The following is an 18,731-nucleotide window of genomic DNA, read 5'->3' on the forward strand; positions in this document are numbered from 1 at the left end:
CACCACTGTAGTAATCATTTCACAATATATGTAAATCAAACCATCATGCTGTATGCATTAAACTTATGCAATGAGGTATGTCAATTATTTCTCAATAAAACTGGAAAAAAATTAAGATGACCTTCATCTTGTTTGTTTGAACAAACTGCTATGTAACCAATGATGATATAAGAAAGAGGGTTTAGAAACATTTAATTGTGGAGTAGCAAGAATTTCTAGCTGAAAGCATCTTGGCTAGTGATGTGGCCTGTTCTTCCACCTTTAATATAAAAGGCAAAGGTTGTTGTTTTATGGGTGTTATGTTTCAGTTTTGCAAGATTAAAAATTTCGGGAAGTCCGTTTCACAACAATGTGACTAAACACTACTGAACTAACATTACTTTAAAATGGTTAAGATGGTAAGTTTTATGTTATGTGTGTTTTATCAGAATTTTTTTTAAAATATGGAAAGAACAAAACTCAATATAAGTGTGGTAGATGGGGAAGTATGTTATTACTCAAAGCATTCTCCTTTGGATAACTTGGTAGAAGGTGATAGCATTTAATGGAAAAAGTGAATATATATATGAGGAGGAGCAATTTGGAGTGAAAATACTAATCGAAAAGATACTTTGCACCATCTTTTCTTTGCCCTGATGATTTCAGCATTGCTGGAAAAAGCAGTTCTTGTGTATCGCCAGGGTCCCATCTCAAATGGGAACTATTGTATCTCTCTGCTTTTCTACCTCAGGGCTTTCTTCTAAGGCATGGGCACTCTCAACCAGGGCACAGTTGCAGCCTGGAAGGAAGAGGGAGAAGAATCAGTGAATAATTGCTCCATCTTACCTATCTTTCTGTGAGACAGTTTTGTTCCAGGTTTCAAAGGGTGCCCAGCATGCTCCCAGTGGGTCTGAGCCCCAGCTACGGATGCTGGTAACCAATTCAGTAATCTATCCCCCCCCCGCCCTTTTTTTGGCCTTTTTCCCATTTCTGGTTTCATTCTCTCCAATCTCTCTTTTCTGCTTTCTAGGATCATCTTCCAAATAAACCATCTAGACCCAATCTTGTCTCAGGCTCTCATCAAATCTAAGATAAAAATACTGAATGAGGGGCACCTGGGTGGCTCAGTTGGTTAAGCACCCAACTCTTGATTTGGGCTCAGGTCATGATCTCAGGGTCATGAGATTGAGCCCCACATCAGCCAGGGAGCCTGCTTAAGATTCTCTCTCTCCCTCTCCCTCTCTAAAAAAATAAAAAAGAAAAAAAAGATATTGAATGATATTTAGGACAAGTAAAGCTTTAGAATCTTGGAAAGATTAGTTGAAGATGTCCTTTAGAAAGCTAGAAATTAGTGTCATTTCAAAAATAACTTCTTTTCCATTGTCTTGATCTACTTAGCTCTCTTTCCAAAAATTGTTCTGTCCTTCATTTATATTTTCTATTGTTCTGTGCTGCTTCTCTGATTTTACTGTTGTTGTTTTCTTAAACCTTGAGATCTTAAAAAATGGTTCACTGAAGAGAAAGTTCATTTAAAATGCTTCACCTTGGGGCACTAGGGTGACTCAGTCGGTTAAACACCTGCCTTTGGCTCAGGTCATGATCTCAGGGTCCTGGGATCGAGTCCTGCATGGGGCTCCCTGCTCAGCGGGGAGTCTGCTTCTCCCTCTCCCTCTGCCTGCTTCTCCCTCTGCTTGTGCTTTCTCTTTCTGTCAAATAAATAAATAAAATCTTTAAAAAAATAAATAAAATGCTTCACCTTTTTCTTCCTCCAATGGATTATATGTGACTATATGCAGGTCTAGTTTCTTTTCAGAGAATCTCTGTCCCTCTTGAGTTTCTAGCCTTAAGGCCACATCTAATCTTTTCCCCAATCTAATTGCACTGAGTAAGGGCACGTTCCTTTACCTTCTCTGTGCCTTTTTTTCACCAAATGCAAAATAGCATTCTTTAAAAAGAGTGTGAAAGATACACAATAAGAGATATTTTAATCCTGCCTGATTTTGTCAGTCTCCAAGAGCTGTAACAACGATGTTTCATTTCCTTTCTTTTTAAAAAATACCTCTAGGAACCCATTATGTCCATGTGTCATATCTTATTGGATGTATAATGTCAGAAATGTGGTTGAAATCTGGAGAAATCCTGGATCTTTGGCACTTTTCCAAAGACTAAAAGAAATCCTTGCAGAAATGAAAACTATTTGTCCTAAGAGAAGTAAAATTGTTCTGCTTGAATCAAAATTGTTGTCTCAAAGAGAACAAAAAATGGAAAGTTTGGGAGATGAAATGATGATTAATCCACTCTTGTAAATTAGAGCACTCTTCCTCTTCCTGTAGCAAGGGTTCTATGATTATGTTTCTTTACCCTAATCCTTCGGCAGGCACAATGATCCCCATCTCCTAGGGTATCGTTTTCCCCCCTATGCTTTGTTCCTCCCACGTTTATACCTACTCTCTATTGTCTTTTTCAGAAGTAATTTTTTTCCATGATATTTATCTTCTTCATAAGGTTTAGAGGACTTGTTAATTTGACTTAAGTTTAAAGAAAATCATTGGAAATTGGGCATTCAAAAGACATGAATTCAAGGATTTTCACACAAAAAAAGAACAACTTTAAACAAAACATATTAAATAAACTAGAGTAATCAAATGTTGGTGATAAAAAAGGGTCAGAAATATTCTCATTCTTCTTATATATAAGCCATATATAAGAAAATGAAGGTCCATGAAGTCTAAGTGATACGTTCAGAGCCACAGTCCAATAATCAGCATTGTCAGGACTAAAACATACTCTTTCTGTCCTTTAATGTAATTTAGTTGAAATAAGCTCCAATATGGTCAGTAAAGTCTGAGATTAAGAGTAGAGTTAAGTGACTTCTTGTTGATCTTGTTTATGACGTGTCTTGTTTTTAAAAGAATCCTAGTGATTATCTAATCTAATTGCTTTTACAGATTTTACATCTTACAGCTGAGGAAAGCCTGATACATTGATAAAGTAAGTAATTTGGCTAACCACATGGTTAACCAATGGCAGAGCTAGAGCCAGAACCCATTCATTCATTTATTCATTCACTCATTTCTTTGCTCATGCAATACATATTTCCTGAGTGCATTCTCCGTTGCAGGCGTCATGCTAGGGAATGCAAATTCAAATAGTGACTAAAATAAACACAGTTCCTGCTCTCAAGGAGTTCATGGTAGTCCACGGCTGGGTTACTATATATCCGATGATGACATAAGAAAGAGACCCTGGGAACATTCAATTGTGGAATAGCAAGAATTCCTAGTTGATAGGATCTTGGCTGCTTATGTGGCCTATTCCCCCCAGCTTAAAAGTATAAAAGGCAGAAGGCTTATAGTTTTTGGGGTCCTCTTACCTGACTGGTTCTTTAAGGGACTGAATAAACCAACCACTCTGCACACACAAGTGTGAGGACCTAAGAAGAAATGATCAGTGCATGCACTCCCTTGTAAACTCTTGTGGTGTGTAACCTTTACTCCCCTCGATTGCTTGTTCTGTAGTAAAGCAAAGTGATCTAGATGGCCTTTCTTGCCAGTATTTGAACCCAAATCAACCTCTGTGGACCAACCTGGTTTAGAGTTTATTGTCCAGTGAAAGCTACTCCCAAGCGTGCTTTCTCTTTCTCTTGGCAGTCCTTTATGCCATTCGCTGGTTGGAAACAAGGTCCTACCAGAAAGCTTCCACATTTAACTTTATTTATGTACTTTATAAATCACACTGCTGACTTTCAGTTGTACACACTGATCTTTACTTTCATACAGGTCTAACCCCTAAAGGAAGGTTGGTACGGTATAGTTTAGACTTTGATCAAAGAATTAGGCTTATTTTAACCTAGCGTCTGAAAAAATTTTTGAAACAAATGCTGTTTTTGGAGAGACTAGCAGGACCAATCACACAACTCAAGTCCTTTTTTATCTTACCCAGTGTAGGAGACAGGCGTTAGACTAATTATCTCATAAAAAGCTATGTAGAAAAAAAGCTGTGTAGACACAGTTGTGGTAAGTAGGGATACTTTCAAAAGAATGGAATACTTTGAAAGCACATCATGGAAAGGCCTAATCTGGATTTGGGGTGGGAGATAAGTCAGGGAAGGCTCTAGTGAGGAAGCAGCTTTGAAGCTGCGATATTTTTAAAAATAAATAAAAGAATAAAAAAGAAGTTAGATAAGGAAAACTGTGGGAAGTGGAAGGAACATTCTGCCTCCCCTTCTTCATGTTTTCCATTTAAAGGACAGAATCACTTACACCTTGTCATTTATATGGCATTACATTACATATATCTTAGGGCCACTTAAAACCCAATTAAGATCTTGACTGTGGTGATAGTTACATGTCTGTTCATTTGTCAAAACTTAGATCAGTACACCAAAAAGAATGAATTTTTACTATATGTAAATTTTTTTAAAAGGAATGAAAACAAGATATAAATTAAATAGAGCATTGACTGACTACTGTTGCCCAGTCGCTTCTTCGGCTTCATGTTGAAAAGCAAAAGTAACATAAAAGTGTGCACAGGATTATGTGTGCTTCCTGGAAATTCTAATCTTCCCCTTGTGAATGGAATGTTTGCTCTTATTTTTTTGTCTTTGTCTGAATATTTTATGTTTCTAACACAAGAAGGACTCTTTTATGATGGCTTTAATATTTAGACAGGTTGGAAAAATCCCTAGAAGAAAAATATGTTTTGTAGCATACTGATTTGACAAATAGAGTGTCATTTGAAGGCTTTATTCTGGCATTACATGACAGGTGTCTTTGTTATCTAGAAGAGATATGGCTACACTCACTGGGAGAGCACATGATATAGGTGTCTGAATGTCATCACTCCAGTAATGGGAAGACAGGAAAGATCATTATTTCATAGTCCACAAAACTTGTGTACCGCTGTTGTTAAATTGGAGGCCTGTCATTTCTCTATGTGTCTCATCTGATGACATTGTCTCTGATATTTATGACAAAGGAAATCCCTTGTGATTTTTACCACTCAGGTAAAATAGCATTTTTCTCTACCTTTTACAGAATTGAAGAAGTCTGACTTAGAAAAGTCCATTTAGATGCGTTTGCTGACTTGCATCAAAATGTAAATCCCCCTCTCCTCCAAAATGAGTTTTCTCCAAATTCCGTAGGAGGAGAAAAAGGGATTACACTTTGATGGTTAATGATGCCGAGGTACCCAATGTGCCAGGAAAGGACAATACTGCCCTATTTATATGCATTAGCTCCTTGGTTTTCACAGCAACCATCAAAACAAAAGAGGTTATTACTGACTCTGTTGTACCAATGAGGAGAGTGAGGCCCAGAAAGGTTTAGAAATTTGCTCCAGGCTGCAGAGCTAGGAAGCGCTCTAAGCCTTGTTCTGCTTGTGGAGACTGATTGCGTGTTTTATGTGCCAAGGTCAGGTGTGCTTGTGGAGAGGAGTAATGCTGAGTAATTCAACAAGCATCTTCTAATTCTGATGTCTAGGTGCATGCTGATTTCTTACTGTTGGATTACTGTGTCTTGTGTCAGCTCTTATTGAGACCTCAGGCATGGTTCCCAGCATTTACACTGAAGGTAGCTTCCTGTGATTCCCTCTAAGAGGCTATTAGAGTCCCCCAGGGTTTTGGTTCATTACCAATCCCGCTTTCAATGATGAGATTAGGTATGGAACAATTGCAGTGGGAAGTGCAAGAGTTTCCTTCCTCCTTATTAATTCATACAAAGCCAATATTTTTAACTACAGTTTCCAATGTTTCAAAATGCTTTACTTTGGTCACAAAGGAGCATAAACTTTGCTGTTAAATAGATGATTCCTTTATGATCTATTTTCCTTACAATACATTGACATTTCCTTACAATACATTTAAAGTTTTTAATCTTAGACCAAAACTTTCATTATAATGCCTTGTTATCTTTTTTTTTTAATATTTTTTATTTATTTGACAGAGAGAGACATAGCAAGAGAGGGAACACAAGCAGGGGCAGTGGGAGAAGGAGAAGCAGGCTTCCCGCTGAGCAGAGAGCCCGATGTGGGGCTCGATCCCAGGACCCTGGGATCATGACCTGAGCTGAAAGCAGACGCTTAACGACTGAGCCACCCAGGCGCCCCATAATGCCTTGTTATCTTAAACATACAATCTTGTTGCTCATCTTTCTCCAAACAAATCAAAGCACATTTTAGATGAAACTTAGTGGAGTTGAGAGGCCCTAAAATACTTTTTTTTTTTTAACTTTAAAATTTAATCATGTATGAGAAACACTCTTAAAGCTGACAAGTTTGTAACTTAGTTTTACTATTGGGGAAAAAGAGATGAAAATGGGTTTGAGTTTGTTCAAGTGATCTCTAGCCCCTCAGCTACTGTGAGGTTATTCGATTCAGTCAATGTGAGATTATCTGCCTGATTTTAAGACACATAGCTTTAACCACTATGGCATCAGGTGGCTGCTACAAAGGTATTCTGATACGGAAATCTGAAGCAAAATCGCTTTCTTATTAAGGGCGGGGGGCAAGTTATCCGAACAGATCCTTACACCCTGCAAACTGTGCTGCACCTGCTGGAGGCCTCAGAGTCAGAAAAGATGACCCACCAGGGACTATTGCTGCCTTCATGTAATTCTAACAATAAAAAGGATCACTATTATTTGAAGAAGACAGCTGAAAATGCAGATGTGCTTCTTGACTTTGATTATCTTTCTTTCCTTTCATGTTCTTCAGACTAAGGCAGATAAATCTGATTCCTTCTATAATTCACAAATGTTCACTGAAATTGCCTTTCAGCTGCTGAGATACCTCTAGGTGGTCATAATCCAATCTTGTAAACACAAGCTCTTCCACCACAAAGTATGACATATACAAGCATTAATTTTGTTTTACTATCTGCATTTTTCAAAGGCAAGATGAACTGATTAAAATATTTATTTTTTTAAAGATTTTATTTATTATTTATTTGAGAGAGAGAGCACGAGCAGGGGGAGGGGCAAAGGGAGAGGGAGAAGCAGGCTCCTCGCTGAGCAGGGAGCCCAACATGGGGCTCGATCCCAGGACCCTGGGATCATGACCTGAGCCGAAGGCAGAGGCTCAACCGATTGAGCCACCCAGGCGCCCCTGATTAAAAATTTTTTTAAAGATTTATTTATTTATTTTAGAGAGAGAGAGAGAGTGCAAGTGAGGGGAGGAGCGGATGGAGAGGTAGAGAGAGAATCTTAAGCGGGCTTCATGCCCAGCCCAGCGCTGAGCCTCCGGGATAGAGGGGCTTCATCTCACAACCCTAAGATTAGGACCTGAGCCGAAATCAAGCGCCGGTCGCTCAGCCTACTGAGCCACACAGGGGCCCCTGATGAAAATATTTTTGTACTCAGACATTAGTTAGACCTTTTTGGAATATTAAGGAAATACATTATTTTGACAAATTTAACATAAACAATTATAATTTTTATAATTACACAATTTTAATTTTAAATTACTGTAAGGATTTCACACTCATAGTCACACCTGTGTTCTTATTTCCTTCTCAAAACAACAGACATCAAACAGAAATGATCACCCTTATTTTTAGAATGAAAATGAGGCTCTCAAGTTTAACTAAGCCTACCCTTTACTCAGTATGTGTGTGTTTATATGCAGAGGGGAGCCGCAGAATTAGAATTCAGGGATACTGGTTCTCATTAGGGGGTCTTTTCCACCTCTCCCCCTGGCGTCTTTACAAAATGAGCTAAGTTTTGAAGCACTGCAGGCTTCCATGCCATGGTGCTGAGATTTCAAGAAATTTGGATGTATAAGTTTTGCTTTGTTTTGTTAAGTGTGGGAACCACAAAGAACCATGTGCCTTTCCTTCGCAGAGCCCCCCTTTTGCGGGCATCAAACCCCTCTATCTGTGTGTTGTTATTACTACAAAATTCTTACAGCAAACAAGGTTGAAAAGGTTAGCTGGTGTTTAGTACGTGTGTGTAGGAACAAGAGTGAGCCCCCTGCTCTTTTCCGTGCTTACGCCCTCCCACATCTACCTGCTCCAAATACGGGGTGGGAAGGGGAGGGGGAATTGTAAGGGGAAGTTAAGGTGGAAAAAAGCTCAGAGTGAAATAAAGATAGCGTCCCTGAGGCAGCTTCACTCATTCACAAATTGTAGAGTGAGATAAGTTTCCCGAACTAGAATGCCCTTTCTCCTTTTTCTACTCCACGTGAAGTCTCATAGAGGATAAAGTGGGGTGCCTGAGAAGCGGATCTTTGGTAATGAGCCTGAAATAAGTGATCTCAAGCTGGGGAGCAGACTCTCAATCATCAAGTTCATTTATTCGTTCAACATGTATTTATTGGGCAGCCACAATATGTCAAGCGTCATTCTAGATGTTTGGTAAATAGTTGTGAACAGAAGAAAGACCCTTCACCTCATGGAGCTTACGTGCTAGCAAGGTGAAAGAGACAGTAAACAATAAACACAATACAGAATATATCCGATAGTATGTTAGAAAGCGAGGAGTACAGAAAGCACGGTTGTTGATGTACCGCTCCTAGAATCTAACTGAGTTCAAACCTTAGCCGGATCACTTCCTAGCTGTGTGACTTGGGTAAGCTACTTACACTCTCTGGGCCTCAGTTTTCTTATGACCTGTAAAATGGACAAGACAATAGTGCCTACTCCATTAGGTTGCTATGTGCATTAGATGAATTAATACCTGGCAAGAATGCCTGACTCATAGGAAGAGCTATCTCTTAATTAGATAAATAATTACTGTGAAAAACATTGAAAAGAAAAGCAGTGTGGGTGTTAGGGAGTCTGTAGAGGGTGTAGTTTTATACAGGTGCTCAGGTGACATTTGAGAAGAAAATATACAAGCAAAGCCTTGAAGGAGTTAGTCAGCCAAATATGCCGGGGAAGAGCAATCCCAACAGAGGAAGTAACCTTTGTGAATGTCCTAAGTTGAGCGTGTGGCTGCTGAGTTGGGAGAACTGCAAAGAAGCCAGTAGGGTCTGAAGAGAGTGAGCCTGGAGATCAGGTAGGGGCTTGGAGTCCACTGGGAGGGTTTTAGCTTTTGTTTTAGGTGAGACATGAGAAGTGACTGGTAGTTGTAAGAAGAAGCATGGCATACACTGACTTTTCTCTTTAGGAAGATTACAATGCTCACTGAAAATGATCTGTAGGGAGACAAGGCCAAAAGCCGGGAGACCAGCCATCCGGATGAGAGGTGATGACAGCTGAAACCTGGTTGGGTGCAATGGAGGTCGTAAGAAATGTTTGGATTCTGTACACATTTTGAAGATGAAGCCAAAAGGAGTTCCTGGTAAACTGCATCTAGTGGGTGCAGGACAAAGAAAAACCAAGAATGAATCCAGGATTAAAAGTCCTCTTAATGACTTCTTTCCCCTGCCCTCCTTCCTACCTACCATTGTTTCCATCCCCCTCCTCTGTTTTGCTCTTTGGCATTATTTATCTCATGCCAAGAGATCTCCTAAGTCTAGAAAAAATCATAATGTAAGGGAAGAAGAGTGGTTTTGCGAGAGACAAGGGGGTGGAAGAGAGAAGCACACTCCATCTGGAGGAGGAATTCAGGCTGGCAGCCCCTCCCACAGAGTACCGTGGGGAACAGTCCCAGCTGGAAAGAGGTATATATGGAGAGGCTCAATGGCCCCATCCTTAGAATGCCCAGCTCTGTGGGTAATCTTCTATGGGATGAGTCAGGTTCAAGACATCTCTCTGAGCTGGTATGGATTTCTATGTATCTTGGACATGGGGAACAGAAGGTTAGGAAATTGAAAAATAAATATTGGTGCTAAAAAATCTATCTTTAAAAAATGTAGGATTTTTATCTCCCCGGCCCCTGTCTCCTCTTCCCAGAACTTTTCATCACTTTTTTTCTCTTCCTTCTCCATGTATGGGTATAAGCCATATTTAAATATCTAAACTGTCAAAGAACAATTGATTATTCAGGAACTGACACTGACTTTTCCCAGTGATGCCTATTAGACTAGATATAACTGTCTCTACATAGAACCAGGGCTCATATCACCAACGTATTCAAAATGGTGATTTTCTTTTTTTTTTTTTAAGATGTTATTTATTTATTTGTTTATTTGAGAGAGAGAGAGAGAGAGAGTAGGGGGAAGGGCAGAGGGAGAGGGAGAGAGAGAATCTCAAACAGACTCTGCGCTGAGCAGGGAGCTCAGTGCACGATATCATGACCCTAAGATCATGACCTGAGCCAAAATCAAGAGTCAGACGCTTAACCAACTAAACCACCCAGGCACTCCTCAAAATGGTGATTTTCTGAAGGAGATTATCATATGGAAAGAAAGAATCTTCTTTGTCCCATTTTTTCTTTCTATCATCTCTCTTTTCTTCTTGCTTCCCTTCCTCCATTCTTATCCACTGGATATTCACCCACGGAAGCCACTTTGAGTTTGATGCCTCAAAGCCCTCATATCTGTTAAGCTACAGTTCCCTTTAAAAAGGAATTTTCCTTGACTCTGACCACCTTCATTTACTAATTAACAGATGTTGCAGCCGCAGGCTATATTTCTTGGGAGTAGGCAGAGGAAGGGGACCGGATTCATCGACATCTTCTGTCACAAGTCAACGAGCAATCATTCAGTCCTCCTGGGTCCTAAGCAGGTGCTCCTTCTTTCTGCCCACAATTGCAAAGGTTCCCAAGACTCCGGATGACAGCCCCTATGTTAGTACTTAGAGGCTCCACTGACAGGTGTTTCTCTGTATAACCAGACAACAGGTGTTTGCCTGGTGCCGCCTGCCAAAAGCCAAGGAGCCAGGGTAGAAAACAAAGTCCATTTGTGAAAATGATTACTGTAATTAAGAGCCATGTTGATGCAAACGATGAAAACGCATACACATTCACCCTCACACTCTCCAGAGTCCTCCATCCCCTTGATAGAGGAAATCACAGACTACGCATTACAATGTACTTTAAAAAACTTTTTAAGCTTCATTTATTTCTTCTCTGATGCTTTTGCTTCCTTTAAAAATTTGTCATTGAAGTATAGTTGACAAACAGTATTAAATTAGTTTCAGGTGTACTACATAGTGGTTCAACATAAACATTCTGAAATGCACACCACAATAAATGTATTACAATATTATTAACCATATTCCCTAGGCTGTATTTTTCATCCCTGTAAGTTATTTTATAATTGGAAATTTGTATCTCTTAATCCCCCTCACCCATTTTGCCCACCCCCACCTCTCTCCTCTTTCACAACCATGAATTTGTTCTCCATATTTATGAGTCTATTTCTCTCTTTGTTGTTATTTGTTTATTTATTTGTTTGTTTGTTTGAAAGCATAAGACTCCTCAAAGAAAACATAGGCAGTAAGTAATCTCTTGGACATCAACCTTGGCAATATTTTTCTGGATCTATCTCCTCAGACACAGGAAACGAGAGTAAAAATAAACAATTGGGACTACATTGAAATAAAAAGCTTTTGTGCCGTGAAGGAAACCAGCAACAAAACAAAAACACAACCTACTCAATGGGAGAAAATATTTGCAAATGATATATCTGAAGCCAATAAGAATGTTTCAAGATAAGAAACAACAAGTGTTGGCAAGGATGTGGAGAAAAGGAACCCCCAAGCACTGTTGGTAGGAATGCAAACTGGTGCAGTCACTATGGAAAACAGTATGGAGGTTCCATAATAAACTAAAAATAAAAATACCATACAATGTAGTAATTCCACTTCTGGGTATTTATCCAAATAAATGAAGAAAATGAAAATACCAATCTGGAAAGATATGCGCACTCCTATATTTATTACAGTGTTATCTACAACAGCCAAGATATGGAAGCAACCTAAAAGTGTCCACTGATCAATGAATGGATAAAGAAAATGTGGAATAGGGGCGCCTGGGTGGCTCAGTCGGTTGAGCATCTGACTCTTGGTTTCAGCTCAGGTCCTGATCTCAGGGTGGTGGGACAGAGCCTGAGTCAGGCTCCGTGCTTGGCTTGGAGTCTGCTTCTCCCTCTCCCTCTGCTTCTCTCCCTGCTTATGATCTCTCTCTCTCTCTCCACAATAGATAAATAAATAAAATCTTAAAAAAAGAAAAGAAAAGATGGTATATATACTCAGTGGAATATTACTCAGCCACAAAAAAGATTGAAATCTTGCCATTCACAACAACATGGATGAACCTGGAGGTTATTATGCTAAACGAAATAAACCAGACAGAAAAAGATAAATACCACAAGATTTCACCTATATGTGGAATCTAAAAAAAAAAAAAAAAGAAAAAGAACACAAAACAAATGAACATACAATGTACTTTTAAATCCTAACGTTCTTATCTCTTTTGGTGATAAATGGAAATGATTGGTAAGCCATCTTTTGAAACCATTCCTGGTAAGGATCCTCATTTAGGATTCACATTATTGTGTATTTGGGGGATTACAAGGCAGTGTATGCTGGAAGGAGGCTGCCTTTGAGGAACTTATGATTGATTGGAGACCATTTCTATCCATAAGAAAAGTGAAACAGCTAAGCAATAATTAAATCACAATACATTTCGTCATGGCCTTCATCACAGCACTGAGTTCCACTGTGTGCCCCTCTGGGTTCCAGGAAGAAACTGCTTCATCTACAACCAAGAAAAGTCTTGATAATAATACAGTGTATGTTCCTCAACCCCTGACTTAAGGATCATGTAGGAGCTTCAAAGATAGAGCAAATAGCAGAGTAGCTTGCATAAATTCTTCTTTTAAAAAAATCTGTAAAGGTGCGTCTGAGTGGCTCAGTCGGTTAAGCATCTGCCTTCAGCTCGGGTCAGGATCCCAGGGTCCTGGGATAAGGCCCAGCATCGGGCTCCCTGCTCAGTGGGAGCCTGCTTCTCCCTCTGTCTCTGCCTGCCTCTCCCCCTGCTTGGTGCTCACGCTCTCTCTCTCTCTCTTTGTCCAATAAATAAATAAAATCTTAAAAAAATAAATAATAAAAAATAAAATAAAAATATCTGTGAATATAAATTCGTCATTTTTTTTTCAGGAGCTAAAGATCCTGTCACTGCTCTGATCTGGTATGGGCCAATGGCAAAGACATAGATAGACTGGAAGAAGTCATGGAATTCATCAACATGATTTTTATATTATATATATACAATCACAATATTCCAAATAAATTACATGTGTTAGGTCCTTCTGCTTCATTTTAAATCCCATTTGTATACGTTTACATGGGAGCTGAGGGGGTAGTCATGTGGGTAGTTCAATTTTATCTGTCATATACTGTAATTATTGAGTGCTTTTATACTGCGATTACCAAAAGAATGGTCCAGGATTTTTGAGCTAGCAGTTTTGCAATGTGAAAAAAAACCAAGAGGAAGAAACAAAAAAGGCTGTTCACAAATAATTCTCCTAGAGGTCACAGGAATGGGATACCTTTTTTTGCAATTTTTTTGTCATTGTCTTTGCTTTGTTTTTTTTATTTTTTATTTTTATTTATATTTATTTATTTGCTTTGGGTTTTTTTTTTTTTTAAGATTTTTATTTATTTATTTATTTATTTGAGAGAGAGAGAGTAGGAGCACGGGGAGGGGTAGAGGGAGAAGCAGACTCCCCACTGAGCAGGCCCCGGGATCATGACCTGAGCCAAAGGCAGACACTTAACCCACTGAGCCACCCAGGTGCCCCTTGCTTTGTCTTTTTAAAACAGCTTTTGGTTAAGCTGAAATCACTTTTTGGACTTCTCAGAAAATTCCAGATTTTAGAAAAAGTACACAAGGAGTATTTCTCTAGAATATGATACCCACGCTTTTCTTGGAAAAAATTGAAAAAAAGCACAACATCCACTTGCTATTGTTGAAGATATCTTGACAGTTTTGTGTACTTCCCTGCCAACAGCTGCATCTCCAATTTTGGTCCCCCTATCCCTTTAACACTGAAAAAAAATAAGCATCTTATTATTGGAGAAAAAAACTTAGTCTGTGTGGACTGGCTTTCAGACTTAGTCTGAGAAATCAGTTTTGATCAAATTACTTTCTGAACAAATGGCCTTTGACTGGGTTGGTGAATGGATAGCCCATGCAGCCCGGGTTTCAGCAGCTTCCTATCTGTTTATCACTGGTACTAGGCTTGTTCTCACTTCTGTTCTCTTCCCTCCTGTCTCATTTGGCACAAGAAGGATGTCCTAGAAGAGGACACTGTGCCTTCTTTCTCTCTATCCCCCGCCCTCATTTTTCTTGAATGAGTGCCCATTTGCTTATGGCCTGTCTCTCTGGATACAAACCAAACATCCAGAATGCTAGAGCTATTCCAATAGCCGTAATTCTAATTCAACCTTTTTTTCCTCTCATAGACGAGAAAAGTCTCTGATTCCCCTACTCTTCTTACCACTAGATACACTTGGTATGGGGAATTAAGACTGGAAGTACCTACATCTTTCCACATATGCTCAGAATGAGCTCTCTAAACATTATTAGATACTGAATGTGCCAGGCACAAAACCTGTTACAAAAGGCAGAATGGTCAGGCACCTGGGTGACTCAGTCGGTTAAGCGTCTGCCTTCTGCTCAGGTCATGATCCCAGGGCCCTGGGATGGAGCCCTGCATCCAGCCCTGCATCAGGCTCCCTACTCAGCAGAGAGTGTGCTTCTCCTCTCCCTCTGCCCCTCCCCCTACTTGTGCTCTCTCTCACATAAATATATAAAATATATATATATATTTTTTAAAGGGCAGAATAGGCTCTGTTTGGGGAAGGGATGTGACATGATCTTTAAAAACATACATATTTGTTTGTACTCACGTATAACAAGCACTAGGAACCACATCCTTCATCTTCTATGACTAGCCATAGACAGGAGAAGGGGCTTCTAGCACTTGAAGAGCAGTGACGTCCCTGGAATTGGATATTGCACGCTAAGGTGCCTGGGGGCCTGTAGTGCTGTGGGACTCAGTGCCTGGATTTATCAGAAGCTAAAACCAAAACAGACACTAGGTTAGTTGGAAAGCACCCGAATTGAGCTTTAGAGTTGAGCTTTAGTTGAGCTTTGAGTTACTTTTTAAAGAAAAGATAACTGATTTCATTGAGTCAGTTCAGGTCACAAAAGACTCACTTCTACTAGCAAAAGTTGCTTTGCTTTCTGACTCCACATGAAATAGAGAAGACCAGCTGCCTGTGGCCGTTTCAGAAAAACTGCCTCCTCAGAGAGAAGTCATGGCTGCCAGAGACCGAGGAAGAGCGCTCACATCAGGACCTGTGGAATTTCTGATCACACCATTGCCACCCCGCTTGTGCACTCTTTGTTTCCTTCTCACACAGTCACTCCCCACCCTGCTCAGCCTGCTCAGCCCTCCTTCAGCTACAGACTATTTGTTATATAGTTGCTGCCAACTTGGCTGGTGAGGAGCCAGGCCTGGAGGAAATAGAGGGTCCTGGCGAGAACATGCACTGAAGTCCCCAACAGGGTCAACTCCTGAGTCCTCCCACAATACAACTGTGCCCCCATTACAAACTGCACGAAAGGAGACATCACTGCCAGGTCATCAGGGACCTGGTTAGCAAAAAAGTGGTCCTGCCATCTGGATACAGCCTCCCTGTGTGTGGAAGGGTGGCAGGAATGGAAAGGGAGGGCCACAGGGTCCTTTAGGGCCAGGTTCAAGCAACTCAGTCTGGAAAACATTCTGAAAACCTCTGGACTCTTGTGTGCTTGGATCAGACAAAGAAAACCCGTCCTTGCCTTCCAGTGTAAGAAGCCTCAGACCAGGCAAACCTCAGATAGTGTGGTCCCGCCAGGAACAGAGATTTGGTGCCACTGAGGCTCTCTGAAAAAAAGCCTGGGCAAGATCTGCTGGTTCAGTAGCAGCCAGGGTTCCAGGTTGGAGAGCCTCCCCGGACTCTGGCTTGCCCTGCCCAGGGTTGCTCAGCCTATCCCGCTATTTACCTCTTGTCCTTCCCTCTGTCCCAGCACAATACTCCCGGCATGATGGATGGACCAGACACTGGCCTTACCTCTGGAGCGCTGGCCTCTGGAAACTCTGGCCTCTGTTTACAACCAGAGGAAGGTTGTTAATAATGAGCCTCTCCCTCCGGTGAAGGGAAGTTTGGGCATTGACTTTTTTCGCCCTGACTTCTTTCTCCTTAGGCTTTTGGGTGCCAGCCTGAGGAGACAGGTTATGAGTCCTGTCGCTAGTGACTGGCTCATAGCTATAGCTCCAGACACGTAAGAGATATTCACCATCTGGTTTCCCAGACAGAACTAGAAAAGGTCTAGAAAGAAAGCTCAGGTGCTGGAGCTAGGAGAGGTGAGCCTGAGGAGGTGGGACCACCGAGAGTGAGGCCGAGGGAATGAAGAGCCGCTGAAGGGGAGTCTGAGCGGATGGGGGCAGCGGCAGGTAAACTCGAAGAGGGTGGGGGACAGAGCTGACGCACGCGCACTTGGAACCTGGCACCTAGGTGACTGGTGGGACCCACTAACCTGTGAATTCGTTTTTCGGTTCCATGTCGGGTGGCGGGTGGCGAGGGGTGGAAATTAGTCTTCAAGGACTGCTTGCTTTACCTCTGCAGGTAGCCAGTGGCATGCACCTTCTCCTGGTCCTCGTGTCCAGGGCTGGGAGAGTGTGGGAATTAAGAACAGCACCGCGCGCGCCCAGGAGACCTTGACCCCGCGCTGCGGCTTGTGGGTGGGCGGCGGGGACGTCTCCAGCCGGGGGTGGGTGGGGGGCGTGGGGGGGGTGGCTTTCGATGATCCCGGAAGTAACCAGAGAAAAGTGGCTCACGCTCTCTTTGAGTGAAGTTTAGGGGCGTATATAGCCTGGGTTAGCCGAGAAGGTGAAATGAGAATTTTTCCGACTGCACACTTCCGGTGAGCAGAGGTTCAGCGGGACCCGCTGTGCAGTGGGTTAGGCAGGGCGCGGGTCAGGGCGGGCAGCCGGGGAGCGCAGGGCGACCGTTCCAGCCTCTGCTAAGCTGCGGAGGAAGCAGGCTTGCAGGCTTCGCGCGCGAAACACGTGCACTGTCTTCTTTCACTGTTCAGCTTCTGCAGGTTTTTTTTTTTAATAACCAAATACACGTTTAACTCTCTTGTTATAGATTTTAAAAGTTTAGTGGGCTCCACCCTACTTCCTTGCGCACACCACGAGGATTCTGTTCTAAGCACACAGTACTCCCCCCCCTCCCTGCCCCCCGCCCCAGTATCTGAGTTGAAAAGGAACCTGGGGTCCGGTTTGCCAAATTCAATTCCTGCCCACAAGAGCTGGTCACTTCTCTTGTCTTAGTGAATACTCGGCTCTTCCTAAAGTCTTCCCCTCGGATCCCAGAGGAAGCCTAAGTGCACCTAGCCAGCCTTCAGGTCGAGGTGGACTAAAACCCAGGCAGATGTCTTGGCCTTCCTAGGTCATCTCTAGACAAAAGTTTGGTCCTCTCTGGACTCTTGCAGCTGAAGAGAGGGATACAAAAAAACGGTTGTTTCAGTGGGGGTGTGACTTGAGAAGCTGAAAGAAGGGAAAAAGACAAGAGGCCAAATCTCAGCCTCCAGAAGCTCAGCCAAGTGGTCTGTGGTTTCCCAAGTTCGGGGAAGAGGCTGATAGTGAGTCTGGGGCAGGAGCTACTCCTGCTCCTTCAGCAGACTCCTAGGGAAGAGGAAGAGGAGAAACTGGATTTGTTTGGAAAATCTGTGCCCCATGAGGCATGGGATAGACCGTGTGACACGAAAGGGGACTTACTGATGGCATCCAGTGGCACCTACCTATGGGCCTTTAACTCTGACAGCTTTGTCACCGAACCAAGGGCATCACCTGCAGAAGGCACAGTGCCTAGGTTAGCATCCCACAATCATTCACTCAGGAAAGAGACAACTTCAGTCAGGGACACTGTTCTGAGGGACTGCTGTCTGTTCTCAATGTCCACTTTCAGGATTGCCTTGTAAGGGTCTGCCTGCCCACACTAGTTAAAGCCAGAAGTACAGCCTGAGGCTAGAACAGTGTAAAGAGAAGGGGTGTTCAGTCCAGGATAGCATCTTACGTAGTGTATCAGGGGCATGTGTCCAAGCTATGCACATCCATGTGTGATATGACCTCTCTCCCCCACAGTGGCTTCACTGAACTGTACAGGTGACTTTCTGTTTTATAGCTGCCTTGATGTTAAGTATTGTAGTCATGGAATATTTCCAATCCTGAAAAATCGATATGCATTTTATAAGCTTTTCATTATTGAGACAGGAACTCTTAAATGGGTATTCAGTAATGGATAAAGCTGTATCTTAACATCAACCTTGGCTTCTGTCAATTGACCTTATTGGTCAAAATTACAGCCTTTTCATTAAAATGACCAATGAATAATGTATCAGAGTGTAGTTTAAAGCTCCAAATATGTTTTCAGACAGAAATATTACAAGAATGCAAGTCAGGTATATTTCTCAGATAAATGACAGTAGGAGCATTGCATACACGGGAATTCTCGGTTCTCAGGTTTCCTGAAACCCAGCGCGCGCATCATTAATCATTCATTGGGGTCGGTCCTTCAGTCAACTGCAGCTCTGAGTAAGCCGAAGCGAGCCCTTAGCTAATCCTTCCTGCCAAGGGGATCCTGGGGTGAGAGAGGACAACTGGACAGTCAGCCACATGTGCTGGTGCCCAGACCTGCCCCTCACGCCCCGCTCCGAGCGCGGTGTGCGTGTGCGCTCACCCTCCCGGACACAGACCGAAAGCTTCCCATAAGGAAAAACAAATTCGGCATAATGTTTAGCGCAACCCAGAGTTTCCAATAGGAAAGTGGCTCAAATCGTGGCCTAATGGCTCAAAGTGGCTCTCTAAATGCCGAATAA

Source organism: Phoca vitulina, unplaced genomic scaffold, assembly GCF_004348235.1.
Source record: "Phoca vitulina isolate PV1807 unplaced genomic scaffold, GSC_HSeal_1.0 scaffold3, whole genome shotgun sequence".
Taxonomy (NCBI): Eukaryota; Metazoa; Chordata; class Mammalia; order Carnivora; family Phocidae; genus Phoca; species Phoca vitulina.